This window comes from Galeopterus variegatus, unplaced genomic scaffold (genome assembly GCF_000696425.1).
Source record: "Galeopterus variegatus unplaced genomic scaffold, G_variegatus-3.0.2 Scaffold2699, whole genome shotgun sequence".
Taxonomy (NCBI): domain Eukaryota; kingdom Metazoa; phylum Chordata; class Mammalia; order Dermoptera; family Cynocephalidae; genus Galeopterus; species Galeopterus variegatus.
The window spans coordinates 187,996-195,698 of record NW_007728810.1 but is presented as its reverse complement, the minus strand read 5'-3'; the positions used below and the strand labels follow the sequence as shown (position 1 = coordinate 195,698).

The 7,703-nt window shown below is 35.2% G+C and overlaps 1 protein-coding gene across 2 annotated transcripts in view; it reads left to right on the top strand.

The window, feature by feature from the left end:
- The first annotated feature begins 22 nt into the window (after positions 1-22).
- The window catches only part of JAKMIP2 (janus kinase and microtubule interacting protein 2), a 164,435-nt gene continuing 156,754 nt past the window's right edge, over positions 23-7,703 (top strand). For both annotated transcript variants that reach the window (XM_008582696.1, XM_008582693.1), the window contains exon 1: positions 23-233. The gene's annotated coding sequence lies outside the window, so the exon portion shown is untranslated. The remainder of the gene's footprint in view (positions 234-7,703) is intronic.

Sequence of the window (7,703 nt, the reverse complement as noted above, 5' to 3'; positions counted from 1 at the left end):
TGCTGCCGCCGCCGCCGCCGCCGCCGCCGCCGCCGCCTCTACTGCTGATACTCTAGTAGGGCTGGAAGGGTGGTTCCTATTCGCACTAGCGCCAACCAGAGAGGGAGGGAAGAAAAATCCGGGCAGCCGCTGCTGATGTTGGGTTCCGAGCTTGCATCCGACTCGGTCACAAGGAAAATGGATTCAGTTTGCATATCTCCCTCCTTTCAACAGCTTCTCCGAGTCTCTGCACGGTGAGTAGGACACAGTGGGGCTACCTTCTTGGTTTAGCTTGTTTTTAAATGACCTGTGTATGTATTTGTGGCCTGAACTTAAACAATGACTCCCGTTCTTCAGACTAGGAGAGGGAGATGTGGAGACAGAGATGGGGATGGATGGGGAGGAAGGTTGCCAGGAAGAGAGAAATGAGAAGGCATCTGCTTGTGTTTTAAAAAAACAAACCAACAAAAAACCCCAAAACGGTGTTCTGATTTTTTCTCCAACTGGCTCAGAATACAGACTGAGGCACTTGGTTCCTTTCTCCCAAGCTTAGCAACAGAATCAGAGGGTGGGAAACGAGCTAACAACATGAAAAGGGGGTTATTAAAAGGAATCGTTTCATTTGCAGCTCTCACATATAGGGTTGGGCCTTCCTTAAGAACACATTTGGTGTCTCATAAGCTTCTTGGAGTAATTATAAGGTGGTTTTGCTTATTTTCTTCATTGCTAAGAAAAAGTGGCCCCAGAATTTAACATTCTATTTCATATTCTAAAGTACTCTTGTTGAGAAACCATTTGTCAGATACAGAGTTTAATTTTTAGTACATAGATTTGATTGTGAACATATACATGTATACCTTAATGATATGCATATCAAATATACAAATGTTACTTAACATTTATATTACATTTGTGAAACATATTTATATGCAGAGTGTGCTTTGCAATCACTTTTATGGGTTATAAATGCCCTTGCATGCTTGGAAGTAATTGCATATTTTTGAAACTATCCTTCTGGTTTCTATGCTTATTCACTGGCTTCATTTCGGTTAATGTGAGATTGATCCTTGTTATTGTCCCTTAGTTTTATTGTGACCAATTAGGATAGATGCCTATCATTTGATCTGTATCCAGAACTAGATGCAAATTTATAGCCTGCCTCTTTATTTTTAATTGGGTTCGTGCAGGTGATATTGAGGGCCTTGAATTTATAAAGATGGGAAAGGGAGGTGGCTTTTGGCATTATTTTGTGTCCAGCATCTTGCCAAATGAACGTTGAAACAAATCAGTTTTCTCGAAATTCCACCGCAACCTTTTTATGTTTGTGCCTTGTGTCCCAGGAAGCACCGCTGAGCTGGAAGGTGAAATGCATTCATTTTAGTTAATAATGCTATTTGCTGTTCATTCCTTCAGTATCAAGGCACCATTTTATAATTCTCTCATATGTTGTGTTATGGGTCTGCTTCTGTAAGTGATTAAGTAGAAAAGTAGGATTGGTTTGAAAATCTAGGTGTTCCCAAGTACCCTAGCCTAGCCATTTCTAAATCAGCCTGCTTATACAATGAAATGAAACAAGAGAGAGAGCAAAGCTTAGCAGGAGTATGTGTGGCGTGTAGCTGAAATGGGGGGCTATTGTAGATTACAAATGCTTACTGGGATCTGCCTGACCTTTTAGTATGTCAATGCTTTAAGGCAGCTCAGGAGTCTAAAGATGCCTGAGATAAGTAGCATAAAGGGCTCCATTACCACCCAGGATAATGGATTTCACTGAATGAAAGCCAGAAAAATCCGTGTAGGTAAAAGTGTATTAGTAATACTACATTCATCATATGGACTAGTTTAATCTATCAGTCTCTTCTCTAACAGCATCATTGTCAGTGCCAACATTTTTAACAATGTAAAATTACAGGGGTTTTTTTTTTTTTGCTTTAATCTTGCATTTTATCTTACATGCTACCCCCTCACTTACAATTTTTACATGTATGTGAATCAGGCTTATTGCTTAATATCTCAAAGAATAATTGTCTTATTTGGTTTATAAATGGAAGTCTTCCTAGTGACTTAATTTAATATAGTCATAGAATGTCATATATAGATTCACAACTCTGTAAGCTCGTGCTACCACGTGCCTACTTGTAACAACTACATAAAGTAAGGCAAGAAAAGAGGTACTGGGCTTGTATGTTATATCAAAATGTTTATAACATTGCATCCTGAACCTTTTTCAACTTTCAGCTTCCAAAAATTAATACTTTAGACATATCTATAGTAAATTTTAAAAAATTAAGACACATCTTAGTTGACCCTGTTTCATGCAATGAAAGGAGATATCTTGGGGATTTGTTTTTATTTCCTTTGTGTTAAGTTTTTATTTGGATGTGGTTTTATAGGCAAAGTTGGTGCAGTTTGAATAGAGGCAAATCACTATAGGCCATTGGCTCAGAACTCACCGTAGGTAGCCTGTTTCAGCTATATGGCCAGACCCTGATAGGAATACAGGCCTAGTTTTTGACCCCACAACTTAGGAAGATTATATGGCCTTTGCTAAGGGGCCACAGAAGAGTGAAGTATGTTTAAAGGACTACAAGTTGAACTCTCTGAGGAAAGATAAAGAAAGTAGGAATATTTCATTTGAAGTGAAAATCGAGAGATGGCAATCGTTGTTTCAGATAAGCTGAGGGTTTTACATAGTGTATTGTTTATTGCTATTTTTCTGGAACCTAAAACATGATCAATGGGCATCAACTTCATTAGGAAGATTAAAGATTAGAAATACAAAATGTAGACGTTCCTCAGAGCAAGTGTGAGTAGTCAACTGCGTAATCAGATAAGGTGGTGCACTCTCCTTTCTCAAAACCTCCAAAACTACAACCTAACTATGCATTTGCCCGGGATGGACTAGATTCCTTCTCAAGAACTTCTCTGGTTTTTTGTAGAGTAAATCATCCATTTATGGGTGTGTATTAGTTGTTTAACATCAGATACTTCTGGACCTATAACAGTAAGACTCCATTTTGTAATGGGCTTCTAAATTACAGAATCTGGATATTTTTAAAGAAATCAGTTGTCATCTACCTGGAGAAATGTGTATGTAATCCTGCTGGGATGCAGGGAACCAAACATTGGCTTGTTTATAAGAGTCCTTCTTTCTCAGCACCTTCATGGAGTGTGATGCCTAATAGCCATATTAAATTTTTTTCCTATGGTATGGTTAATTTTGAAAAGTGTTATTTAGTGGGGTTGAGATACAAAATAATTCAAGAGCCATCAAGTTGATGTCAGAAAAAACAAACAAGAAAAATACATAAAAGTTATTGTTTAAATGTACTGTTTAACAATCTAATTTTATTAATTACCTTTTACTCAAACTCTATCTTGAGAATGCCATTCTTTTTGGAATACTAAAGTTAAATATTTTGACTGGTATATAAGTCTTTAGTAAAACTTGTTTTAATTGAACACCTATTATTTAATTTATCACTTTGCGATAGGATATTTCTTATTTCTTCAAGTGACCTCAGAACATATTTTGATTTTATGTACATGCTGCAAGTCTCTTTTAGGGTGACTTGGAAAACATTTGGAATAAAAAGAGTAAAAACTGTTTTCTTCATTTCTCATTGGATCATTAAAAAGGTTAATGCTTTGTTTCTCATGGTTGGAGCCTAAAGAAAAACAAATTTATCATGAAAGTTTCAACATAAATAACAACCTGCTTTTGCTGAGATAAACTAGGTTTACTCTAGATTATTACTCTGCAAGGTCAGTTACAATTCTCCCTGTTTACACATCTCACTATTATTCTATCAAGTGAAAATGTGTTTTCAAACAGGATGAATTAATCAGCTGACTGACTACTATTTGTAGAGCTCTTATATGCCTGGCACAATTTGCATTTGATAGCAACATAGAATTTCCTTGGAGAATATAAAATACACACACATGAAATAGTTAAGGACAAAAACAACACAGTTGTTCATTAATGCCATCATTACACCTTATATTAACATAATCTTTTGATAGTTCTCAAAGTCATTTTTCATTCTTTAATTTTTTATTTTGTATTCCCAACAATTCTATTGTATCATTATAGCTGATATCATAATAATTATTTTAAATAAGTAGAAACAGACTCAGGGAGGTTAGACTTGTCCAAATTTGTGTTTGATAAATGGCTGGATCCCACGTCTCATAAGCCCATATCTACCATATTAGAAAATGTAACAAATTATCTCATCGATTTGAATTTTAAAATATCAAATTGAGTAAGTCTGCACTGTGTGGCTCATTTTTATTTGGATTTTTATTTGAATATTTCAAATACCATGCTTTTGCACTGTGGCCATACTGACTTGCCAGATAGACCAAGTATGTGCTTAGGGTATCAGCCAAAAAAAACTCCAAAGCCCAAAAAACTGGTGGACATAAAAAAAATATGTGGTGGAAAATCTGGGCTTCTTGATATTTCAGAAAAGCATGGAAGCATTTATCTGGGGGGAAATCAGAACTCTGTTGGACTGATATGCATATATTTTATGCCTAAGTGCTGTTTTTATTTTTAGTGACATAGAGGTCAGGAGGTAATTTTTTCTGTGCCTAGGACCAAATTAAGATTCCTATAGGTCCTGGATTTTGAAAAAAGTTATACCAACTCCTACCTGTGTGTCCTAAGCATCTCTTCACCTACAGGTTCTTAGAAATAAAAATAATATTGTCATAAAATAAGTGTACCTGTGCATCAGTTCAACAACTTTCTGATATTTTCCCTGGACAAACCCTTTTACACTTTTCTGAAATATCAAATGATTTTTCCAAAATATTTTAATTTTTTGGTGTCCTCCTCTTTTTATTAATGTCCTTGGCATACACGTGTCTGACTGTTTGGTAATTCAGCCCTGGCTTAACAGAAAATCATGCCATCTGAGCTATCATTCCACATTTGGAAAAAGTGTCCTTTATAATTATATGGCTTACAATAAAAATGACACCCGTCACACTACAGATGTTCTGTTTTAAGTCATTATTAACTAATACAATTAAATTTTGCCTTTTAAAGATTTTTTTCACATTTAAAAAAATAATGCATCCTCATTGTGGAAAAAATATATAGAAATGTATAATAGGAAAATGAAAATCACTCATTAGCCTACTATCAAGAAATCATCACCGTTAACATTTTGGAATACTTCCTTAGATGTTTTTTCTGTATGCACATACAGGCACATAATTTCATAAATGGACCATACTCTAAGCATTGTTTTATATTTCTTTTACTTTATATGAGTATATGGTGTCCATATTTCCATGTCAATAAATATGTCTCTACTGAATTTTTAATCTCTTTATACATTTTTTTTGGATGATCCAAGCTGTTTCTTTTCAACTTGGGGGTCTTTTACACTTTGCTTTTAAACACTTCTCATGATATAGGAACGTCCTGCTTAAATTACAGCAGCTGGGCGTCAGGCATTATTTTCAGGAAATATGAGCTCTGTTTCCCTGACCTACCACTGCATCTCACAATGGGTGTTAAATTAACCTTGGTCATCTCTTGTCTGCTAACAATGAATGAGTTTTAAACCTGAGTCAGGGAAATCCCTGTTTGAATCACTAGGACTTTCACCAGGGGCATGGATCAGTAGCAATTAAAAACAAAAACAAGAATAAATCTCTCTCAAATTCATGTTATTCTTCCCTGGTATGTTAGTAGTGCATCCTGCAGTTTTAACCTCTGTAACCAACTCATCTGACTCTTCCCCCTTTTTAAATATGAATGATTTGATTCTTCTTATACTTTAAGTCTGAACTTTAAATGTAACTCTTTGGAGAGGATTCCCTAGGTATAGCTGCCCTATTACTCTGTGCACCTTGTGTGTTTTCTTCATAGAATTTATCAAGAGTTGTAAATACAGAGCTATTTGTTTGCTTTCTTGATTTTCCCTACCCTTTACTAGCTTGTAAGCTCCATGAGGGCAGAAAATGAAACTGTCTTGTTTCACAGCATTAAACAATCCATCATTAAATATTGTTCACTACACACTCTGAATAAGTAAGAAAGGCTATGAACACGTCCATGGTTCCTGTTGTTCCCTTTCAAAACTTGGACTGCAAGTCAGAATAGTGACACCATTAAGGGAATACCTTTGAATTCATGTAATTTGTTAAAATAAGTAAGTAATTTAATTATCATTAGCAGTAAATTACCTGATATACACTTGCAGCTATTTTTCTGTTCTGGAAGTCCACTCTACCAAATTCATTAATCATAAACAAATCATCTCTTCATATCTGTATCCAAAAAATTAAGCTGAAACAGAAATGTGTCTTACTTCAAATATAAATTAAAGCAGCATTCTGTTTTCATGAAAGTTTTGAAATCAAATACAAAAAGAGTGACTCAGAAGAGAGGGGTATACTTGGCAGTCGCAGAAGACATACCTTCCATCCACGGGGGACAGCCTTCTGTGCAGGTTCCTAACCCGCTGATACACTGAAGCTTAAGTATGAGGGAAAAGGCTTTATTTCTTTTATTTGGCATCTTAATCAATGTCATGGCATTTACTGCAATTCTTGAAATTCCAGAGCTCAACTGCTGTTAAAATATCCATGGAAAACCAAATATGACTGAGGTTAGCTGACACTACTTGCTCAGAAAACAAGTCATTGGTATTATTTTCAAGAAGGAAATTTTGCTGAGATTATTATGACTCTAAAAAAAGCAGGTGATCATGTACTTAAGAAAAGAGGGTGCTATTTTCATCACGCTTTCTATTCCAAACTGGAAATGTTCCTCTGGAAGATGCTTCTCAGCATAATCACAATAAAAATGTAAACCAGGCAAAAGTTTCTCACCCACATTCTTTATCTGCCTCTTTCTTGTGCAGCATTTCATGGGGAGAGGTACCTTCTGAAAATAAGCTGAGCTCTTACTCTACAGTCATCACTGATCTGTATTTAAGGTCTTTAAACTACTCATTGATCAAGTATATCTAATTTGAACATATTTTTCAAAACCAAAATTGTATTTTTTAATGCAAGAACACTGATGAAAACAACCAGACAGAATATTTTCAATAAGCATCATTCTGTAAAATCTAGGTCATTGTGCCATTCTACCAATAAGCCATTAAATGAAGAGTAAAACAATTGAGGATAAATTTTTATATAATGATAACTTATTTGGAGAATTTATATTAAAAATTCCATGCGGGGAATTCACAAGCTGCTAATTCTGATAATAAGCACTGACAAGACGGAGAGAAGGACTTAGGTGTTCTGAAGAATAATATAGACGCCCAAACTGGATTTCTTAAGATTTTCTGGATAATTCAGATTATGAAAACGGATACTCTGGAATTACTGGGGTTTCTCCATCACCTACTCAGCTCTAGTTTCCTAGACCCGAAGGAAGAAATTACTGTGACTTTGCTGGCTCAGTATTTGTCTCCTGTGTTGCTTAAGGAGCAATTCAAGTGGTGGTTAATTAACCATAAAATGGATTTTGTGTTTTAGAGAATATATGGTTTTTAGCTGTTTTATGGGAAACATTTGAATTTTGACTTCCTTTTATTTTTAAAGCACTTCACTTAATAAAATCATTTATAAAAATTTAGATTTTATAGTACTTTGAACCAGATGCCTAGAATAGCAATAATTAAAAATTAATCTCAGCTTCCTAAAAATGAAGTTACAAGGAACCCCCTCTCACATAGAAAGAATGTTTT